Source organism: Oryza sativa, chromosome 4 (genome assembly GCF_034140825.1).
Source record: "Oryza sativa Japonica Group chromosome 4, ASM3414082v1".
In the NCBI taxonomy this organism is placed as follows: Eukaryota; Viridiplantae; Streptophyta; class Magnoliopsida; order Poales; family Poaceae; genus Oryza; species Oryza sativa.
Window position 1 is genome coordinate 8,811,666 of NC_089038.1, and position 24,778 is coordinate 8,836,443.

The 24,778-nt window shown below is 45.6% G+C and overlaps 1 long non-coding RNA gene across 6 annotated transcripts; it reads right to left on the reverse strand.

Moving 5' to 3' along the window:
- Positions 1–9,133: 9,133 nt before the first annotated feature.
- On the reverse strand, positions 9,134–19,993 carry LOC136356396 (uncharacterized). Of its 6 annotated transcripts, none has more exons than XR_010741160.1 (7): positions 19,720–19,993; positions 19,322–19,401; positions 15,309–18,194; positions 14,911–14,990; positions 10,898–13,783; positions 10,500–10,579; positions 9,134–9,372 (listed from the first exon to the last, which is right to left on the reverse strand). It is a non-coding gene; the product is annotated as an uncharacterized lncRNA (long non-coding RNA). The 6 variants fall into 6 exon arrangements; XR_010741165.1 differs by having other exon boundaries at positions 10,803–13,783; XR_010741164.1 differs by having other exon boundaries at positions 15,214–18,194.
- Positions 19,994–24,778: the final 4,785 nt, after the last annotated feature.

Genomic DNA, 24,778 nt, shown 5'->3' on the forward strand with positions numbered 1-24,778 from the left:
CAAATTGGTCGTACAAAGGAGTAGGTTCACACCACTCGATGACATTCGAAAATAAGAGCACAATTGAAATAATAGAGAATTTAAATATAGGATTAACACGCTCAAAGGGTGTTTTAGGATCTATGTGACTTGCCTTGTAAACAAGTATCTTCAATTCATCTTCGAAAACTTCTCCAACGAACAAGTGATCCTCTGAAACGACGGAAACTATACTCTAACACGCAAAATAAGAAAAAAAAACACTAACAGAAACCAAATAAACAGTACACGTAAAGTTCATAAATAGGTAGAACTTGAATTTGGATGAATTATAAGACTTGAATGACCATATTCCGAGTTCGTATGAATTAATAAAGTTTTAATCAATTAAAAGCTATAAACAAAGCAACCAAATGGCTTATGACATCGTATTTAATTAATTTAAAACTGAAAAGGATAATAACGATATCAGCAATGAGAGAAAATGGACTGACGTCACTAAAAAGTTGGACCCACGTGTAATAGGGAGTATTGCATGGGTCTACCATGGACCTAGTCCAAAAAGATAGCCCACGGTGTACCACAGAAATCGACGTCTAGGATTGGTTGACAAAAGTTTGACCTAGATCAGACTACTCTGATCAAACTTGAACTAGGGTTAGGACATCACAATGTTGGCAAAAAGGTAGCATTAAGCATTTAATGCTACTAAGTTTTGCACCTTTGCCAATGAGGAGATGCACCATAAGCATCACCAAACTAATAGCCTCATCTTTTCGCTTATGTTTATGCTTATAAGCCAAAATTTGAATTTTTAACCGTAAATTTGGAGTTGATTTTGGGGGTTTTTCAATCGTAATTTATTTTTCAACCTTTGCTTTTAGATCATTAAGAACACGTATATAAAAATTTTATTTAGAAATTATTTTTCGTTTGCAAATATATCGCAAACGATGGACTCCTTGTTGACGGTCAATATTACCAAAATAGAGGCGAACTAGTTATGCTTACAATGCATATCCTTGTTAGAATAATAATATTCCACTAGTATTTATTTCAAAAAAAAATATTCTACTAGTATTTGGATCACTAACCTTTTGCAGAGAATAACTATAAAGTGGAGGAGAATCGACATCAAATCAGACGATGTCGAGAATCAGACTTATGCATGAATGGGCCAAGAACTCAGAATTGATATGATGAATTGGGCCAAAATTCACAAGTTTGCATAAAGGAGCAATAGAGGAGGCCACCTGCCGAGTTTGGGCCAGGTGGGCCCAGCCCATGGTTCGGCTGAACCTCCCGTGGCGCCGATGGATGCAAGGTTTGGATGGACGGCTGGTATTGATCCCCAATGATGGTTGGAGGGTATTACCGACCATTCCAACCGTCACAACCGTCATTACCTACCTATAAAAGGAGCTCCTCTTCTCACTTCACTCACACACCTCAAGAAAAGCTCTCTCATATTCTCTCAAGTTAGTTTAGTGTTATCAAGCTAGTGGAATAGGAATAGAGCAGAAATCGGAGTCCGGAAGCCTTCGGAAGAGTTCGGGTATGGCTCTAGTATCTCTTCTCTTCTCTTTTGTAAGCTTTGTACTTTATTTAGAATACTCTTCTTTATACATTTATGGTATTGGAATACTTTCCGAGTATACGAATGCCAACTTTACATTATATTCATGTTATACTGATTATACTGCTAGCTTATCTGGGAGATGCTTTGGTACGTGTATAATGTTAGCGTATGCAATTACTCTATGTCATGACGATGATATTAGAGTAGTTTCTTGTCGCGTCCCAAATCGACTCTAAAATACATCCTCGAAATTGTGCATAGAATAAGTAAAATCCATGTGAAAGCCTCCAACAATTAAAATGTGCAAAGTTAAAAGTCAAATAAGGCTTGGAGGATTTTTGTATATTTCCTAAAAGCCTAAAATGCGTAAATAAATTTTAGTGGAATTTTCAGAGCACAAATAATAATTAAGAAGAAATAAACAAAGTTAAAAAGGTTTTATAAAAAGAAAAATCCCTAAAAGTCCTTTTCCCCCCTTCCTCTCTTGGGCCGGCTCGGCCCAGCTCCCTCCCTCTCTCTCTCCTCTCCCCCGCGGCCCATCGGCCTTCCCCCGCGCGCGCGTCGCTGACGGGCGGGCCCGCCCGCCACCCTCGCTGACGGGTGGGGCCCACCCGTCATCCCCTACCTCGCGCCGCGCCCGCCGCGTCGCCCGTGCCCAAGCGCTGCCGCCGCCGCGGATTCCGCCGCATCCCGCCGCCCCCGCGCGCAATAAAGAGGGGGAAATCACTCCCCGTGATTCCCTCCCTCTTTCCTCCCACTTTTCCCTCTCTCTCTCTCGGATTCGTTTGGAAATCCTCCCGCAAACTTCGCCGGCGTCATTGATGGAGCCGAGATCGCCGCGCCGGTTTCCTTCCCCTCCGGCCGCCCTCTCTCACTCCCAACACTATTTAAGCACTCCCCGTGCCTCCCTCCTCCGTTTCCGACCCTTGCCGCTTTCTCTCCCCATCGGAATCGAGCTCGCGCCGTCGTCCTCTCTCTCCACCGTCGCCGCCGAGCTTCGGTTCGCCGCCGTCGTCGCCCCGGACCTCCTCCCGCTTCGGCATCGCCTCCTTCGGCTTCGCCGCGTCCCCGTCGACCTCGTCCACCCCTTCGTTTCGCCCGCCGACCGCCGGAACGCCACCGTCCTCGTCGACCCGAGCCGCGCCGCCGCCTCTCTCCGCTTCGGTCGCCGTTCCCGTCGTCGCCGTCGACCCGGGGTGAGCCGAGGACCGCCATTTCGCTTCCCCCTTCCCTCTCCTCTCTCGGGCGCCGCTCCGTCGCGCCGGTGGTCGCCGGCGGCGACCATCGGGGCGCGGGCGCGCCGCCTCCCGTCGGCCGTGCCGGCGAGGCCGCCTTCGGGCGCGCCCCGCGGCTGCCATGTGGGACCCGGCCGTTAGCCGCCAGCGTCCTCGGGTGCGGCTGACGCGTGGGACCCACGGCGCCGGCCGGCGCAAGCCGCGTGCACCCGGTCCACCGTGGACCGTGAGGCTGCCACGTGGGCCCCACTCCCGTGGACCCGGTCCGCGCGCCCCTCCCCTCGGCTGATGCAATAAATCCGATTTTAAATTAAAATTTAAATGAAGAAATTCGTAAATATCCATTTAAAGAGCATATAAACTTCAAATGGCCATATCTTGGCCATTTGAACTCGGAATTGGACCGTTCAAGTCTCTAATTTTTCCTTAAGAAGTCAAGAACCCATTTTTGTGCTTTGTTTCTGCTTGTTATATGGAGTTTATTAGAGTAAAAGCCTTTTCTTTTCCGTTGGTCGTGTAGACGCTGCAGCTTCGGAAGATCCGCTCTTCGTGGAAGTTGAAGCCGGCGTTTGGGAAAGCGAGCAAGGCAAGTCACATCATCTTTGAATATATTGAATCCCAATTTATAAAATTATGTTGATTTAAATTATTGCATTATCGCTTTATTTAAATTCCCGCGTTATCACTGTTTTATTTAGCCATGCCTATTTACCTTTGTTATGACCTTAATATTGTTATTGTTATTATTTCCTTGTTCACCCTAGAATAAACAAAACCCCAACTAGTGGACACTCTACTCATGGTACCACTAGTATGATTTTAGGTAGATGCTTCGCTATTTAATTAGGTAACATTAGGCGGTTTTACAACTCTAGACTTTGGGATATTCATATCACCTGGACACTCTGGAATTGTTGGATCATTGTGGAATTGGATTCACACCTCCCCCCTCTATTCAAAATCCCTAAAAATGGTTTTAGGCTGGGCTCGGGGTGCATGGTTTTGATAGTAGCACCTCGGCCATATAAGGACCGGTCTTCGGGCCTCTGTTGCAAAGCACTACCGTACTTCCACATGTCTAGTGGGTAAGGCTTAGTTTGTGGCTCAGTCTAGTTATAAACAAAAGTACACGGATGGAGGTGGATGAAGTCGGGGGTCGATGGACATTCTCCAGGGCAAATGAAGGCTACACGAGCTGCAGCCCGGTAGTCGAGATGTCATGGCACAGGGCCGGTGTCCTGCTGCTAGGGGCTCAGTCCTGCCTGCCTGTCCCGGGTGTTCCGGCCGTAGGTGGGATTGGGTCGGTACTCTTGTCTATGGCTAGGATGGGTTGGAAACTATGTCACGTCTTCCGTCTGTATACCGTGGTGGTATGTGGCACGTGGTTACACGTGAGGAAGATGTGTCTTGTGGGTAAAGATGTACACCTCTGATCAGAGTAAAACCTATTCGAATAGCCGCGCCCTCGGTTATGGGCAAGCCGAGCAATGTACCCAAGTTAGTGTTTTAATTCTTAAAACTTGCTTAACAACTAAAATATGGAATGGTTGGCCTGGGTTGGCTTGGGACGAGCTGGGACCCAGGGTCGGGTTGCCAGTTCGGTCTGAATCATCGTAGGCCTTGGGTTAAGGCAGGTTCGTGTGGGTTCACGGCCTTGATAAATAATATTGTTTAGTTCTAGAATCGTGTTTACAAAATAGCCCTGAGCAACTAAATATCTTTAAATGCTGTTTACTGCAACCCTAACCCCTTTATGGTATAACTCCTTTGTACTCCCTTGCATTTATTCTGCACTTGTGGGTGTGTCTTGTTGAGTACGGTGGTTGTACTCAGTCTTGCTCAATTTTTCCCAACCCCAGAAGAGGAGTTCCAGGAGGATGAAGGCTTCGGTGTCTAGCTCATGCCTGCCGTCAAGTGCCTGTGGTCGTCGCCCTAGTCTTCCGCTGTTTCTCGTTTGTCTTTGTGTGTGCTGGGCCTTCGCTGCCCATGTAATAAATTAACTATTTACGCTTCCGCTTGTTATACTCTGAATTGTATCAACTTTTGGTGTACCTTGCCTCCTGGGACAAGAATTAATGCACGCACGTAAGGAATGCCCGCTGGGTTATTTCCGGTCGTGACATTTCTGGTAGTTTAGGCGTGGTGTCTAGATTACGGGATATCATTATTTCGGGTTATATGCTACGGATGAGAGGTGGGCCGCTGATGGTGATGGCTCAATACGGGCATTCCTCCGTGCGTGTATATAGTCTTAAGTTAATTTCCTGGGGAGGGTACTCCTCCGTATTTAGCCCCGGTTGTATGGACAAGACGGGCTATCCTAAGGAACTCGGCAGTCAGAGGTGGCTTCTCGAAGTACCAGGAGAGCATCGGATAGAGGGTATTAGCTACTATATCAGATAACTAGGATGTATGTATACTATGTATATTAGTAGTATAAGAATAGATTCTCTTTCTCTTTTCTTTCCACTGAGCATAGATAATTCATATGAGAATGAGTAGCTCCTTGCTTGTGTGTCACTCTACCCTTGGATTACATTAACCCCAGCTTAGACTATGATTATTACAAGTAATATATAAATTACTAGATCAGATTCTCTACCATGATCTTCCCACGGGATTAATAAATATGATACCCTTGGAATACTCTCGGGTGAAATGCTACAATGGTATATCCGTGCGCTTGAGGATGAACTCTGTAACCATAATATACCAGGAGTATTTCTGCGCCGTTGCTGGGAATTATATTTCTAGTAATATCGTTAAGAAATACCAACTTTCCTAAAATGCACCTTTAGCTTAAAGTGTGGCCACAAGACATCAAAATATGAGACTTACCATTCATACTAATAAAATGCATTCACATTGAATTGTTTTTATCGTCATTCCATTAAATTGTTTATTTGTAGCTATTTGTTTGCCACGCAGAACCTTTTATTTATCGTCATCCCAATGTGACCCACCTTATTTTCTTACCGGTCACAAGCATTGTACATATGGCTCTTGTGACTTTTTCCAGTGGGTTCCACTTCTATTGCTCATGGTGCCACAAGCATTGGCCTTGCCCTTAAGGACATTCACAGTGCACACACGTGGTATGTGGCAATATTAAACGCTTCTGTGGACGCGAAAGGGGAGTGGGGACAGTAACTTCACTAGGTTCGCGCAACCAAAGTTGGTAACGAGAGCCCTGCAACAATTTCATCAGAAAAAAGGAATCAAATTGCGCGTAACAAGAAAGCGAGAGAGAGAGAGAGAGAGAGATGAAGAACGGTGTCTAATAGATTGCGCCGGAGAATCTCACCGGAGAGGGCCGCGGAGGTGGTGAAGCGGCAGCAAGCCCGACCCCGCCGACGGTGCCCTTGCCAGCTCACGCCTCCTAATCTGCGTCGAAAGATCTCACCGAAGAAGGGAGAGGAGTAGGGGTGTCGGCACTGCCTGATTTGCCCATAGCTCATGTGGTGGTGACCGGAGCGGAGGAAGGAGGAGCGGTCGTCGGTTCGATATGGTTAGCGCGGCCGCACCGCTGGGGAGCTCGTCGCCCACATCGCCAGAGGGTTTTTCGATCGCCGCTTGGGGGGGGGGTTCCTTGACCGTCGGTGCTGCATTTATTCTGGGTAGCCATGGGAGGAGAGAAATGGGCGGTGCCACGATGGTGGCCGGAGATTGCAGGAAGGGGACGGTGGTGGTGGGTTGCGGCTCGATCTGCCCCATGCAACCGCGCCGCCGAGGGAGGAGGCCGTAGGGGGATAGGAAGCGGCGGTGCCGCGGTGATGGCCGTAGCGGGGGAGGGAGAGGGCATTTGTCGTGGGCGGCGACACTGTCTGCCCCGCGCGGCTGCGCTGCTAGGGAGCTCCTCTATCACCGCCGAGGGAGGAGACCGGAGATGGAGAGGGAGGAGCGGTGGTGGCTGGACATGGAGTGGGAGGGGAGTTGGTTCAAATCATGAGGAAAGGTAGAGGGGGAAGAAAGACGGAGAAAAAGGGAAAACTTTATTTTGTGGGTCTACTTGAGGTTACAGCATTGTAAAACTTGTGTCTAACACGGTTCTTCAGCCTATATGACATGTGAGGTGCGCCACATACATATGCCGCACTGCTTCTGCCCTAAGGGTGGTGTCACATGGTGACACCTGGCAGCCACACAGGACGGAGCGGTGACATGGCTTCGATGTGGCGCTGACGTGGCAGCCATGCAAGATCACCGACGAGCGACACGGGAGATGGGATCTCATGGAGTCATGGTCGCTAGCGAAATGTGATGCATCCGTGGTAAGCAAGGACATGGGAAAGAAGAGGAGGACACAACGATCCTTACCACTACTTACACGAAGACGGACAGTGAAGGGAGAAGCCGGTGGCGAGCTTTTGGAGGCAGAGGTCTTCGGGACATGCCGACGACGGTGCTCCGACTATCCTCGGTGAAGAAGAGAGAGCAACTGAGGTTCTCCTTGGCGGTGTGATACCGACGGTGGCTTCGGCATGGTCGGGCGGTGATGGGATCAGCGGTTGGAGATGCGGCAACGGCGGACTGCCTCGGGTGAATGGCGACGAAGGCCTTCCTGGGGCCTTTGTTGGACGGGAAATGGAGGCAGGGCTTTGGCTTGCTGTTGCAGTACCTACAGTGGAAGTAGCGCAGCTTGGAGATGCCCGAGGTGACGACGTGACACGACCGAAAATCGGCGGTGGCGGCGGACAGAGAAGACAAGCGCCGCGGCGGCTCTAGAGCACGGGAAAAACTCGTGTTAGGGTTGGAAAAGAGAGAGGAGGTCTGGGGCATGCTATTTATAGCCAAAGGAGGAGGAGATCGACCTTGACACGAGAGAATTTGATGGCAGAAGAGCTAGGGTTCAAAGAGAAAACAGAACTCAAATCACACATCGAATCCACGTGATTTACTACGGAATTTCCTCTGACTATTGAGTGGAAATAAAGAGGAGTATGACGCGAAGAAATCCCCTCAACCAATTTGGGGAAAACGACCACAAGGCCAGTCGGATTTGGTGGTGGAGTCAGGCGGCGTTGGGCTCTGCTGGGAGGAGTCCGGCCAGAGGTAGGAGGCGGACCTGACATGTGGGGTTCGGTCCCACATGTCAGCGGGATCAGGGAGAGGAGGCATGGAAGGGACGCAAGGTGGACTTGCAGTGCGAAACAATGGGCCGGCGTGGTGGTGTGGCTCTGCCAACAACACTAACTTTGCATTTTTTACAAATTAGTTCTTCATATTTTTTGATATTATGCAATAGTCTAATATTTGTTTGAATCAATACCATACATAGAAAATTCGAAATGACATTGACAATTGCCCAATTACAAGAAATACCATCGACAAGTGCAATTTGCCATTCTACAGCGACTTTGTCCTATAAATGCCATCGTCATTAGGGTTCCACCCATCCCGCCCCATTAAATGTATTGTTCAGCCTATAGCTCTTAATGGAGGGCTACTAACGGAACCCTAACGGCGATGGCACACTACGCCAGAACCCTACATCTGTGACGGCATACCAGTGACGGGCCTATGAATTGGTCATAGATGACCGTCACCTTTGACGGGTCGCTAGGTTTGCCGTCATCGGTGAGGCATCCGGGCGTAGCCCGTCACAGGTATTCCCTCACCTGTGATGGGCCGGAAGGAAAAGCCGTCACAGGTGAGGAAGTGATGGGTTTTCCTCCCAACCCGTCACAGGTGAGGGTATCCCCTCACCTGTGACGGGCCGTGGCATTATGAGCCGTCACAGGTGGTAGTCCGCCACCTGTGACGGATTTTTTTTACGGCCCGTCATAGGTAGGTTAATACCTTTGACGGGCAACTCAATTGAAGCCCGTCAAAGGTATGACCAACACCTTTGATGGGCTTTTTTAATCTAACCCGTTTGAGGTGTGTTGGGTCTATAAATACCCCCCAAACCGCCAACTGCTTTCCATCCCGACCAGTTCACTGTTCACAAATCGGTTGGGAGGGCAAGGGGGGCGATTTTTTGCTAAAATTTAAGGTAAAAAACACATTATTCTCCATTCCTTCTCAATATATTGATCATCATATATTTTTCTTCATATGTTGTTGATTTCAGATGGATCGTAGATGGATGTACTATGCACATCGTTCGTCTACCGAGTATAGAGAAGGGGTCACTGAATTTGTCACATTTGCGGATAATGACAGAAAAAGTAGGATGAGCATGCACATGTTGTGTCCATGTAGGGACTGTAAGAATGAACAGATGATCGAAGATAGCGATGAAGTGCATGCTCATTTGATAATGAATGGATTCATGAAGAAATATACCTGCTGGACCAAGCATGGAGAGCAAGAGGCGCCTGATTGTCACGCCCGGAAATTCACTAGTAATTTCTGAACTTTATTTGTGCATAAAATCCTCGTCCAGGAATCAGCCGAGGTACACAAACTGACAATTTAATATACAAATCCATCATAATAATAACGTTACACACTTACAAAAGAAAAGAAAACAGCAGCGGAATTAACGGTCTAGCGATGGCTTCAGCTCCACTCCCACAGGCAGCTCAACTGGGGTATAAGCCAAACGTCTTCTCCTTCTGGATCCTTTATCTTCAACTGAGGTTGATTGATTATTGCAAGAATGAGCATATGACATACTCAACAAGCCACACAGCAAATATGCAAGTGCACAAGGATACCAAAGGATGGCATAATATAGGCTCATTTGCAAAATCAGCATTTAGCAAAACATTTAAGAGAAGTAAAATAGTGGAGTAATTAATCAGAAATTTTAATCAACACTGAACAGCACACCCATGCTGCACAGGCCCAACCATCCTGAACAACCATACCCGGCTGTACAGATCTAACTCCAAACCAGGAGCTAAACAAATTATTACCAAGTATAACATCCATAATTATTGTGAGAGGTGTGAGACTAATCACGAAAAACATTGCTCAACCCGCCCATAACCGCGGGCACGGCTATTCGAATAGTTTTACTCTGGCCAGAGGTGTACCACTGTACCCACAAGACACAACCCCACATCATGTCACCATGTGCCTCAATACCACCACGGTACCTCGGAAAGGAGTTGTGACAATACCCCTTGCACAACATAATCCATTACAGCGCACCTTTCCTGGATCATAATCACCCCCTCAAAAACCAGAGGCATGGACTCCCCAGCGACCCCCGTGGACTTCTCGCCACTTCTCAGTCTGGCGCACTATAATGAATCACGCTATACAAAAGATAAAGCCGTTGCCCACGCTGGCTTGTGGTTGGCACGATAAATGTTTCACAACAGTAGCTCGCGAACCGGTCCTTAATTGTCATGAGCACGACTCTCAAAACCATGTGCTCACAACCCACCATTATCAAGTTTTAGTTGGCAAGTAATTAATTAACCAATCACGATTGACCATCGTGAACTATCATTAAGCCATCCTTAAATAATAGTGAGTCATAAGTTATCCCAATAGTGTGCTAATGTTTCTAAGCATGGCTAAGCAATCATAACTAATATCTAGCTGAACCAATATATAAAGCCCAACTAGTCAAGTTATAATAACCCAAGGTATCAAGGAATAAAGTAATCAATGCAAATTGGCCATAACAAAGGAATAAGTTCACACCACCCGGTGACATTCGAAAATAAATGCACAGTTGAAATAAATAGAGAATTTAAATATAGGATCAACATGCTCAAAGGATTGTGTTTAGGATCTGTGTGACTTGCCTTGCAATAATCGGTCTTCAATTAATCTTCTGAACACTCCTGACGCACTCACGAACCTTCGCAACGACGGAAACGACAAGCTAACACGCAAAACGAAGAAAAAGACTAATAAAAACCAAATAAACAATACATATAAAGTAAACAAACATGTAGATCATGATTTTAGATGAATTTAGCAACTTGAACCACCTGAAACGGATCTACGGTTATTTAGTTATGATTTTCCGAAGATTTAATCTATTAGAAAAAAGGGAAAAAGGAAGGATGATGATGTCATGCTGACATCATCCATGGCGGCCGAACCACGATGACGACCTCGCCGGAGATAGAGCGGCCGGCTGCGGATTTGGAGGGCATGTACACGTAGAGGACGACGAGACGAACCCAACGGTACTCACCACAACGACAAACGACGTCCGACGACGGCCGGCAACGACGGGGAACGGGCGGCGGCTCGGGTTGACCGACGGCGGCGAGCTACGGCGACCGGCGGCGAAGAAGGACGGGCGGCCGGGCTTCCTCTCTCCTCGGCGCACCTCTTGGCGGCGGCGGCAAGCGGCGGCGACGGCAAGGGCGGCGGCGCGACCTCGCCGAAGCTCGGCCGGCGGCGGCGGCGAGTTGGACGACGCGGCGACGAGGCTACGGGGCACTAGAGAGCTCGGGAAAAGGGGCAAACGAAAGAGGAGGACTAGAGGGTCCTATTTATAGCCTTGGATTGAAGAGATCGGACTCCTCCCGCAAGAAATCGATCCGAGAAATCAAAAACTCGGTTTTGGAGATAAACCCGAAAACGAGTTTGATTCGAGCAATATACTCAACCATTTGCTCCGATTCTTGAGGGGAAAGATAGAGGAGGACGAGAGGATCAAAACCCCTCAAAAATCCGGAAGAAAAAGGGCCGGATTGGATGCGGATTTGAGGGAGAAAAGGGGCGGCTCGGGCTCGGCATGCACGGCTCGGCTCTGTCTCCAGCCGGCTGGAGATTGAAGATGACACTGTAGCAGGGAGGCAAACTAGACTTTTGGCTGGGCTTCTACTTCTTGGCCCGATTGAAAGAGGGACACAAAGCAGACTTTGGAGGAGGGATAAGGCCAGCCGAAAGGAAAGGAGAATGGGCCGAGGACTGAAGCTGAACTTTTCCTATTTCGGCCCGAAAAGGAGAAGGGGATTTTAAATACTTTTCCAATTAAATTAATCACTGAAATGATCTTTGAATTGTTAAAAATACTTCCAATGCTCAAATAATTTCAAGAAAATCCTGAAAATACTTGGACACTCAAAGTACTTAACAAAATTACAATTAGACCATTTAATGATTAATTTAATATGTGGGTAATTACTGAAATGCTCTTTGTATGATTAAAATTAGGAATTGAGCTCCGAAAAATCCGAGAATATTCCAGAGAGTATAATTAACCATGGAGAATTTAATAAAAATTAAATCCAACCATGCTTTATATTTAGGAAATTTTATTTCCCACATTTAACTTTACTTGTAAATTAATGAACATTTAATATAAATTCTATTATTAATTTATTAAATAATTTATAAATCCTGAAACGAAAATCAGGATGTGACAAATCTACCCCCCTTACAAAGAATCTCGTCCCGAGATTCGGAACGGCTAGAAAGAAAAAGGCATAGGTAAACTGCAGTCTATCTTATTCCATAACTCCGATAATTATTCTAAGGCTTTAAAGAAAACTACTGCCGCTTTGAAACTGGTGGCTGAGTTGTAACACTTGAAGACGCAACTCTTGAAGACGCAACTGGCACTGCATTGGCTCCTGTGACGACAATGTTGTTGACTTGACCTTGCGACTGCGGATGCTTCGGCTTCGGACACTCTCTTGCAAAGTGGCCTGGCTTGTAACAGTTGAAACATACCTGCTGCTCCCTTCCACTACTGTTATTCGACTGATCCTGCTGAACTAGCACCGGCTGATTTGCTTGCTCGATGTTAACTTCATTGCTTTCATTAGTCTCTGATTTGATCTCACCACCGATGTTCAACTGTTGCGATTGTCCTTGACCAGCGGAAGAAGATTCACTAATTTGGAGTGGCTTGATACGCTGCCTCTGGCTACTACCTTGTGCCTCCTGGGATACAGTCATTTTCCTTTTACGGTTATCCATCCTGTTCTTCTTGTCTTCAAGTCGAATTGCTTTGTCAACCAGCTGCTGAAAATCAACATAGTCATGAGAGATCAACATAACTGACAGCTCATCCTTTAAGCCTTCCAAAAACTTCTCCTGCCTTTCCTCGTCAGTACGCACATCTTCTGGAGCATAACGTGCCAGACGATTGAACTCATGAAGATACTCTGCCACGGTACGATCCTTGTGCTTCAAAGCCCTAAACTCACGCTTCTTCAAAGCAACAACTCCTACAGGTACGTGTGTCTTCTTGAATCCTTCGGTAAACTCTTCCCAAGTGATTGGTTGTCGTTCTGCTCTGTTCATCCGGAAATGATCCCACCATTCTGATGCAGATTAGAAAAGGTAGAAGGAGAGGGGTTACACTAAAGACAAGACCTTAACCAGGTTAACACTGATCTGATGTGTGTAGACCATTATATTGTTCAAGTTGATTAAGCAAGCAACCTAGTATAGTCACACACTCATCAATGAACTTCTCCAATGATGGGAATGCAACCATACCTACACACAAAGCAAACAACAAACGTTCTACCCTACTAACTATTCTTCAAAGACACTTTGGCGGCATAGGTTCTAAGATAGGTTCCAAACTTCACTCTATCTGAACACTTAAGATTCGACTATCATCTTCTTATTCCTCGATCCACTTGACTTGCAGAAGTTGACAACATCGACGTCTTCGAGTTTCTCCATCAAGATTAACGACTACTCAAGTTGAAAGAGGAAGGGGGAAGAATGACAAAACGATTTGCAAAGAATTCTAGATAAGAAAGAAAGGAAAATTTTCACAAATTATGTTTTCGGAAAATTAGTCCTTAAGGTTTGACCATTTGGCTTATCCTACAGTCAAGATGGCTCTGATACCAACTTGTCACGCCCGGAAATTCACTAGTAATTTCTGAACTTTATTTGTGCATAAAATCCTCGTCCAGGAATCAGCCGAGGTACACAAACTGACAATTTAATATACAAATCCATCATAATAATAACGTTACACACTTACAAAAGAAAAGAAAACAGCAGCGGAATTAACGGTCTAGCGATGGCTTCAGCTCCACTCCCACAGGCAGCTCAACTGGGGTATAAGCCAAACGTCTTCTCCTTCTGGATCCTTTATCTTCAACTGAGGTTGATTGATTATTGCAAGAATGAGCATATGACATACTCAACAAGCCACACAGCAAATATGCAAGTGCACAAGGATACCAAAGGATGGCATAATATAGGCTCATTTGCAAAATCAGCATTTAGCAAAACATTTAAGAGAAGTAAAATAGTGGAGTAATTAATCAGAAATTTTAATCAACACTGAACAGCACACCCATGCTGCACAGGCCCAACCATCCTGAACAACCATACCCGGCTGTACAGATCTAACTCCAAACCAGGAGCTAAACAAATTATTACCAAGTATAACATCCATAATTATTGTGAGAGGTGTGAGACTAATCACGAAAAACATTGCTCAACCCGCCCATAACCGCGGGCACGGCTATTCGAATAGTTTTACTCTGGCCAGAGGTGTACCACTGTACCCACAAGACACAACCCCACATCATGTCACCATGTGCCTCAATACCACCACGGTACCTCGGAAAGGAGTTGTGACAATACCCCTTGCACAACATAATCCATTACAGCGCACCTTTCCTGGATCATAATCACCCCCTCAAAAACCAGAGGCATGGACTCCCCAGCGACCCCCGTGGACTTCTCGCCACTTCTCAGTCTGGCGCACTATAATGAATCACGCTATACAAAAGATAAAGCCGTTGCCCACGCTGGCTTGTGGTTGGCACGATAAATGTTTCACAACAGTAGCTCGCGAACCGGTCCTTAATTGTCATGAGCACGACTCTCAAAACCATGTGCTCACAACCCACCATTATCAAGTTTTAGTTGGCAAGTAATTAATTAACCAATCACGATTGACCATCGTGAACTATCATTAAGCCATCCTTAAATAATAGTGAGTCATAAGTTATCCCAATAGTGTGCTAATGTTTCTAAGCATGGCTAAGCAATCATAACTAATATCTAGCTGAACCAATATATAAAGCCCAACTAGTCAAGTTATAATAACCCAAGGTATCAAGGAATAAAGTAATCAATGCAAATTGGCCATAACAAAGGAATAAGTTCACACCACCCGGTGACATTCGAAAATAAATGCACAGTTGAAATAAATAGAGAATTTAAATATAGGATCAACATGCTCAAAGGATTGTGTTTAGGATCTGTGTGACTTGCCTTGCAATAATCGGTCTTCAATTAATCTTCTGAACACTCCTGACGCACTCACGAACCTTCGCAACGACGGAAACGACAAGCTAACACGCAAAACGAAGAAAAAGACTAATAAAAACCAAATAAACAATACATATAAAGTAAACAAACATGTAGATCATGATTTTAGATGAATTTAGCAACTTGAACCACCTGAAACGGATCTACGGTTATTTAGTTATGATTTTCCGAAGATTTAATCTATTAGAAAAAAGGGAAAAAGGAAGGATGATGATGTCATGCTGACATCATCCATGGCGGCCGAACCACGATGACGACCTCGCCGGAGATAGAGCGGCCGGCTGCGGATTTGGAGGGCATGTACACGTAGAGGACGACGAGACGAACCCAACGGTACTCACCACAACGACAAACGACGTCCGACGACGGCCGGCAACGACGGGGAACGGGCGGCGGCTCGGGTTGACCGACGGCGGCGAGCTACGGCGACCGGCGGCGAAGAAGGACGGGCGGCCGGGCTTCCTCTCTCCTCGGCGCACCTCTTGGCGGCGGCGGCAAGCGGCGGCGACGGCAAGGGCGGCGGCGCGACCTCGCCGAAGCTCGGCCGGCGGCGGCGGCGAGTTGGACGACGCGGCGACGAGGCTACGGGGCACTAGAGAGCTCGGGAAAAGGGGCAAACGAAAGAGGAGGACTAGAGGGTCCTATTTATAGCCTTGGATTGAAGAGATCGGACTCCTCCCGCAAGAAATCGATCCGAGAAATCAAAAACTCGGTTTTGGAGATAAACCCGAAAACGAGTTTGATTCGAGCAATATACTCAACCATTTGCTCCGATTCTTGAGGGGAAAGATAGAGGAGGACGAGAGGATCAAAACCCCTCAAAAATCCGGAAGAAAAAGGGCCGGATTGGATGCGGATTTGAGGGAGAAAAGGGGCGGCTCGGGCTCGGCATGCACGGCTCGGCTCTGTCTCCAGCCGGCTGGAGATTGAAGATGACACTGTAGCAGGGAGGCAAACTAGACTTTTGGCTGGGCTTCTACTTCTTGGCCCGATTGAAAGAGGGACACAAAGCAGACTTTGGAGGAGGGATAAGGCCAGCCGAAAGGAAAGGAGAATGGGCCGAGGACTGAAGCTGAACTTTTCCTATTTCGGCCCGAAAAGGAGAAGGGGATTTTAAATACTTTTCCAATTAAATTAATCACTGAAATGATCTTTGAATTGTTAAAAATACTTCCAATGCTCAAATAATTTCAAGAAAATCCTGAAAATACTTGGACACTCAAAGTACTTAACAAAATTACAATTAGACCATTTAATGATTAATTTAATATGTGGGTAATTACTGAAATGCTCTTTGTATGATTAAAATTAGGAATTGAGCTCCGAAAAATCCGAGAATATTCCAGAGAGTATAATTAACCATGGAGAATTTAATAAAAATTAAATCCAACCATGCTTTATATTTAGGAAATTTTATTTCCCACATTTAACTTTACTTGTAAATTAATGAACATTTAATATAAATTCTATTATTAATTTATTAAATAATTTATAAATCCTGAAACGAAAATCAGGATGTGACAAATCTACCCCCCTTACAAAGAATCTCGTCCCGAGATTCGGAACGGCTAGAAAGAAAAAGGCATAGGTAAACTGCAGTCTATCTTATTCCATAACTCCGATAATTATTCTAAGGCTTTAAAGAAAACTACTGCCGCTTTGAAACTGGTGGCTGAGTTGTAACACTTGAAGACGCAACTCTTGAAGACGCAACTGGCACTGCATTGGCTCCTGTGACGACAATGTTGTTGACTTGACCTTGCGACTGCGGATGCTTCGGCTTCGGACACTCTCTTGCAAAGTGGCCTGGCTTGTAACAGTTGAAATATACCTGCTGCTCCCTTCCACTACTGTTATTCGACTGATCCTGCTGAACTAGCACCGGCTGATTTGCTTGCTCGATGTTAACTTCATTGCTTTCATTAGTCTCTGATTTGATCTCACCACCGATGTTCAACTGTTGCGATTGTCCTTGACCAGCGGAAGAAGATTCACTAATTTGGAGTGGCTTGATACGCTGCCTCTGGCTACTACCTTGTGCCTCCTGGGATACAGTCATTTTCCTTTTACGGTTATCCATCCTGTTCTTCTTGTCTTCAAGTCGAATTGCTTTGTCAACCAGCTGCTGAAAATCAACATAGTCATGAGAGATCAACATAACTGACAGCTCATCCTTTAAGCCTTCCAAAAACTTCTCCTGCCTTTCCTCGTCAGTACGCACATCTTCTGGAGCATAACGTGCCAGACGATTGAACTCATGAAGATACTCTGCCACGGTACGATCCTTGTGCTTCAAAGCCCTAAACTCACGCTTCTTCAAAGCAACAACTCCTACAGGTACGTGTGTCTTCTTGAATCCTTCGGTAAACTCTTCCCAAGTGATTGGTTGTCGTTCTGCTCTGTTCATCCGGAAATGATCCCACCATTCTGATGCAGATTAGAAAAGGTAGAAGGAGAGGGGTTACACTAAAGACAAGACCTTAACCAGGTTAACACTGATCTGATGTGTGTAGACCATTATATTGTTCAAGTTGATTAAGCAAGCAACCTAGTATAGTCACACACTCATCAATGAACTTCTCCAATGATGGGAATGCAACCATACCTACACACAAAGCAAACAACAAACGTTCTACCCTACTAACTATTCTTCAAAGACACTTTGGCGGCATAGGTTCTAAGATAGGTTCCAAACTTCACTCTATCTGAACACTTAAGATTCGACTATCATCTTCTTATTCCTCGATCCACTTGACTTGCAGAAGTTGACAACATCGACGTCTTCGAGTTTCTCCATCAAGATTAACGACTACTCAAGTTGAAAGAGGAAGGGGGAAGAATGACAAAACGATTTGCAAAGAATTCTAGATAAGAAAGAAAGGAAAATTTTCACAAATTATGTTTTCGGAAAATTAGTCCTTAAGGTTTGACCATTTGGCTTATCCTACAGTCAAGATGGCTCTGATACCAACTTGTCACGCCCGGAAATTCACTAGTAATTTCTGAACTTTATTTGTGCATAAAATCCTCGTCCAGGAATCAGCCGAGGTACACAAACTGACAATTTAATATACAAATCCATCATAATAATAACGTTACACACTTACAAAAGAAAAGAAAACAGCAGCGGAATTAACGGTCTAGCGATGGCTTCAGCTCCACTCCCACAGGCAGCTCAACTGGGGTATAAGCCAAACGTCTTCTCCTTCTGGATCCTTTATCTTCAACTGAGGTTGATTGATTATTGCAAGAATGAGCATATGACATACTCAACAAGCCACACAGCAAATATGCAGGTGCACAAGGATACCAAAGGATGGCATAATATAGGCTCATTTGCAAAATCAGCATTTAGCAAAACATTTAAGAGAAGTAAAATAGTGGAGTAATTAATCAGAAATTTTAATCAACACTGAACAGCACACCCATGCTGCACAGGCCCAACCATCCTGAACAACCATACCCGGCTGTACAGATCTAACTCCAAACCAGGAGCTAAACAAATTATTACCAAGTATAACATCCATAATTATTGTGAGAGGTGTGAGACTAATCACGAAAAACATTGCTCAACCCGCCCATAACCGCGGGCACGGCTATTCGAATAGTTTTACTCTGGCCAGAGGTGTACCACTGTACCCACAAGACACAACCCCACATCATGTCACCATGTGCCTCAATACCACCACGGTACCTCGGAAAGGAGTTGTGACAATACCCCTTGCACAACATAATCCATTACAGCGCACCTTTCCTGGATCATAATCACCCCCTCAAAAACCAGAGGCATGGACTCCCCAGCGACCCCCGTGGACTTCTCGCCACTTCTCAGTCTGGCGCACTATAATGAATCACGCTATACAAAAGATAAAGCCGTTGCCCACGCTGGCTTGTGGTTGGCACGATAAATGTTTCACAACAGTAGCTCGCGAACCGGTCCTTAATTGTCATGAGCACGACTCTCAAAACCATGTGCTCACAACCCACCATTATCAAGTTTTAGTTGGCAAGTAATTAATTAACCAATCACGATTGACCATCGTGAACTATCATTAAGCCATCCTTAAATAATAGTGAGTCATAAGTTATCCCAATAGTGTGCTAATGTTTCTAAGCATGGCTAAGCAATCATAACTAATATCTAGCTGAACCAATATATAAAGCCCAACTAGTCAAGTTATAATAACCCAAGGTATCAAGGAATAAAGTAATCAATGCAAATTGGCCATAACAAAGGAATAAGTTCACACCACCCGGTGACATTCGAAAATAAATGCACAGTTGAAATAAATAGAGAATTTAAATATAGGATCAACATGCTCAAAGGATTGTGTTTAGGATCTGTGTGACTTGCCTTGCAATAATCGGTCTTCAATTAATCTTCTGAACACTCCTGACGCACTCACGAACCTTCGCAACGACGGAAACGACAAGCTAACACGCAAAACGAAGAAAAAGACTAATAAAAACCAAATAAACAATACATATAAAGTAAACAAACATGTAGATCATGATTTTAGATGAATTTAGCAACTTGAACCACCTGAAACGGATCTACGGTTATTTAGTTATGATTTTCCGAAGATTTAATCTATTAGAAAAAAGGGAAAAAGGAAGGATGATGATGTCATGCTGACATCATCCATGGCGGCCGAACCACGATGACGACCTCGCCGGAGATAGAGCGGCCGGCTGCGGATTTGGAGGGCATGTACACGTAGAGGACGACGAGACGAACCCAACGGTACTCACCACAACGACAAACGACGTCCGACGACGGCCGGCAACGACGGGGAACGGGCGGCGGCTCGGGTTGACCGACGGCGGCGAGCTACGGCGACCGGCGGCGAAGAAGGACGGGCGGCCGGGCTTCCTCTCTCCTCGGCGCACCTCTTGGCGGCGGCGGCAAGCGGCGGCGACGGCAAGGGCGGCGGCGCGACCTCGCCGAAGCTCGGCCGGCGGCGGCGGCGAGTTGGACGACGCGGCGACGAGGCTACGGGGCACTAGAGAGCTCGGGAAAAGGGGCAAACGAAAGAGGAGGACTAGAGGGTCCTATTTATAGCCTTGGATTGAAGAGATCGGACTCCTCCCGCAAGAAATCGATCCGAGAAATCAAAAACTCGGTTTTGGAGATAAACCCGAAAACGAGTTTGATTCGAGCAATATACTCAACCATTTGCTCCGATTCTTGAGGGGAAAGATAGAGGAGGACGAGAGGATCAAAACCCCTCAAAAATCCGGAAGAAAAAGGGCCGGATTGGATGCGGATTTGAGGGAGAAAAGGGGCGGCTCGGGCTCGGCATGCACGGCTCGGCTCTGTCTCCAGCCGGCTGGAGATTGAAGATGACACTGTAGCAGGGAGGCAAACTAGACTTTTGGCTGGGCTTCTACTTCTTGGCCCGATTGAAAGAGGGACACAAAGCAGACTTTGGAGGAGGGATAAGGCCAGCCGAAAGGAAAGGAGAATGGGCCGAGGACTGAAGCTGAACTTTTCCTATTTCGGCCCGAAAAGGAGAAGGGGATTTTAAATACTTTTCCAATTAAATTAATCACTGAAATGATCTTTGAATTGTTAAAAATACTTCCAATGCTCAAATAATTTCAAGAAAATCCTGAAAATACTTGGACACTCAAAGTACTTAACAAAATTACAATTAGACCATTTAATGATTAATTTAATATGTGGGTAATTACTGAAATGCTCTTTGTATGATTAAAATTAGGAATTGAGCTCCGAAAAATCCGAGAATATTCCAGAGAGTATAATTAACCATGGAGAATTTAATAAAAATTAAATCCAACCATGCTTTATATTTAGGAAATTTTATTTCCCACATTTAACTTTACTTGTAAATTAATGAACATTTAATATAAATTCTATTATTAATTTATTAAATAATTTATAAATCCTGAAACGAAAATCAGGATGTGACACTGATGTCGCAGCTGAAGAAGTGTTGGATCAGGATGTAGAGAACACCGCCGCAGCTCGAGAAGGCATGTTCGTTCCTTCTCCTTTAGGTGGAGAGACCATAGATTTGGACACTCAGTGTCTATCTACAATGTTGCATGACATTGAAGACGCAGAGGACAACGACAGATATTTTGAGAAGTTTAGTAAGTTGGTGGAAGATTGTCAGATGCCCTTGTATGATGGATGCAAGTCGAAGCACAGCAAGTTGTCATGCGTGTTGGAACTCATGAAGCTTAAGGCTAGTAATGGCTGGTCGGACAAGAGTTTTACATAACTTCTTGACCTGTTAAAGGACCTGTTGCCAGAGGGGAACAATTTACCACAGATGACATAAGAAGCGAAGCAAGCATTATGTCCGTTGGGCCTGGAGGTTAGAAGAGTTCATGCATGTCCGAACGACTGCATTTTGTATTACAAGGAATACGCTGACTTGGATGTCTACCCTGTCTGTGGTGCATCAAGATACAAACGAGCAAAGAGTGCAGGTGAAGGAAGTAAGTCAAAGAGGGGAGGCCCAGCAAATGTGGTGTGGTATCTCCCAATTGCGGAGCGCATGAAGAGAATGTTTGCGAATAAGGAACAAGCTAAGCTAGTGCGCTGGCATGCCGAAGAACGGAAAGTCGATAGTATGCTGAGGCACCCAGCAGATTCAGTACAGTGGAGGACAATCGATAGGATTTACCAGGAATTCTCAAATGACCCAAAAAACATGTGTTTCGCAATGTGTACGGACGGCATTAATCCATTTGGTGATTTGAGCAGTCGTCACAGTACATGGCCAGTTCTGCTTGTTAACTATAACCTTCCTCCCTGGTTGTGCTTCAAAAGAAAGTATATTATGCTTGCCATGCTCATTCAAGGACCGAGACAACCTGGCAACGATATCGATGTGTTCCTTGAACCGATAATCGATGACTTCGAAAGGCTATGGAATGAGGGCACACGAACATGGGACGCATATGCACAAGAGTATTTCAACCTCCATGCGATGCTGCTTTGTACCATCAACGATTATCCAGCCCTTGGCAACCTTTCTGGGCAAACTGTGAAAGAGAAATGGGCGTATTCGGAGTGTATGGAGGAAACAAAAAGCAAATGGTTGAAGCATTCACACAAGACGGTCTACATGGGTCACAGGAGATTTCTCCCAAGGTATCACCCGTATAGGAATATGAAAAAGAATTTCAATGGACACAGAGATACAGCCGGACCCCCGGCAGAGCTAACAGGGACAGAGGTGCACAACTTAGTGATGGGAATAACCAACGAGTTTGGAAAAAAGAGGAAAGTTGGAAAGACAAAAGAGAAGAGCATGTCGAAGGAAAAAACAGAGGAGCATGTGAAAAAACAAAAGACAAAAGAGAGGAGCATGTGGAAAAAGAAGTCAATATTTTGGAGACTACCATACTGGAAGGATCTTGAAGTTCGCCACTGCATAGATTTGATGCATGTTGAGAAGAATGTATGCGAGAGTTTAATGGGATTACTGCTTAACCCAGGTACTACAAAGGATGGTGTCAACGCTCGACGAGATCCGGAAGAAATGGTTGTTCGCTCGGAACTATATCCCATAACTACGGAATCCGGCAGGGTTTACCTTCCTCTAGTCTGCTACACTCTCTCGAAAGAAGAAAAGATTGATTTGCTAACATGTTTGAGTGGTATAAAGGTTCCATCTGGTTACTATCAAGAATCAGTAGGCTCGTTTCACTGCAAGATCTTAAGTTGGTAGGAATAAAGTTCCATGATTGCCACGTTCTTATCACACAGCTGTTGCCCGTTGCAATAAGGAATATTTTGCCTCCTAAGGTGTGACACACGATCCAGCGGTTGTGTTCCTTCTTCCATGCAATCGGCCAGAAGATCATTGATCCCGAGGGACTAGATGAACTACAGGCAGAACTTGTGAGAACCCTATGTCATCTTGAGATGTACTTTCCTCAAACTTTCTTTGACATAATGGAACATCTTCCTGTGCACCTTGTGAGGCAAACAAAGTGCTGCGGTCCAGCATTATTGACGCAGATGTATCCTTGCGAAAGGTACCTGGGGATCCTTAAGGGTTATGTACGGAACCGTTCACACCCCGAGGGGAGTATCATCGAGAGTTACACTATCGAAGAGGTCATCAATTTTTGTGTGGACTACATGTCAGAAACATCTTCAATTGGATTACCACGATCTCATCACAAAGGGATGCTTGATGGTGTTGGTACTGTTGAAAGAAAGACTGTTAGGTTGGATGGGAAGGTGTACGATAAAGCTCATTTCACGGTACTGCAGCATATGACTGAGGTGGTGTCGTACGTTGACGAACACATTGCAGTTCTCCGACAGGAGAACCCAGGCCGATTAGAGAGTTGGGTCAGAAATAAGCACATGTCTTCTTTCAACGAGTGGCTGAAGAACCGAATTGCTAGGTTGCAGAACTTGTCTAGTGAAACACTTCAGTGGTTGTCACAGGGTCTTGAATAGAGTGCCACCACCTGGCAAGGATATGACATAAATGGATGCACCTTCACACGGTAAAGCAAGACAGCAAATGCACAGTGCAGAATAGTGGGTTACGCATCGAGGCTGCTAGTGATGGTGGTCGTCGTGATCAATACTATGGTAGAGTTGAGCAAATATTGGAGCTAGATTACTTGAAGTTCAAAGTCCCGTTGTTTCGTTGTCGATGGGTCGATCTTCGTAATGTAAAAGTTGACAATGAAGGTTTCACCACTGTCAACTTGGCTAACAACGTGTACAAGGATGAACCGTTCGTTCTCGCCAAACAAGTTGTTCAAGTGTTCTACATAGTTGACCCGTGTAACAAGAAACTACATGTTGTTCGTGAAGGGAAAAGGGGAATTGTTGGATTGGACAATATTGAAGAGGATGATTACAACCAGCACGTCCACGGCATAGGTCAAGAAATACCTCTAGAAGAGGAGGAAGAAGAAGATAACGTTCAATATGCACGCGTCGACCATGAGGAAGGATTATTTTTGTAATTTATGTACGTAGTTTATGTCTACATGTCTGTTATCTGTATGACTAATATGTTCGGAATGATCAATAGTATATTGCTTATGAAATAGTCAAATAAAATAATTAAGTGAAGCACCCACTAGAAGTGAAATAAAATAATTAAGCAAGTATAACCATTGGAAATAAAATAATAAAATTAGTAAAATAATGAAGTGCAATTTCTACCGTTAGTGAAATAAAATAATTAAGTATAACAAAAATATGTAGTGTATGTGGAAATATGTTAAGGAAAATAAAAGAACTAAGTGAAATAAAATAAAATAAAATTACTGTAGGCAAACTCACCTGTGACGGGCTCTTATTACGGGGCCGTCACAGGTGACCTTACCTATGACGGCCCAGAATGTTGGGCCCATCACAGGTGAGGCCACCTGTGATGGCTCCACAGTTGGCGCCCATCACTGGTGACATCACCTGTGACGGCCCCATCGTTGGCGCCCGTCACAGGTGAGTTTGACTAGGGTTGACCTAGGGTTGGACCTCTTATAGATCGATCCAGATCTGGCACCCACTCTCACTCACTCACTCTCTCGACCGCCACCGTCCTCTCCGCCGCCATCTCCACCGTCGCCGCCTCGACTCCCTGTCGCCCTCTCCGCCGCCATCTCCGCCACCCTCTCCGCCGCCATCTCCGCCCTCTCCGCCGCCCTCTCCACCGCCGCCTCGACCTCTCCACCGCCGCCCTCACGGACGCTCGTCCTCTCCGCCGTCCGTCCATCGACTTCCCCGACCTCCCCGACCCCGACCTCCCCGACACCGGGATCCACGACGCTGGGATCCCCGACCACCGCCGCCCTTTCTGTC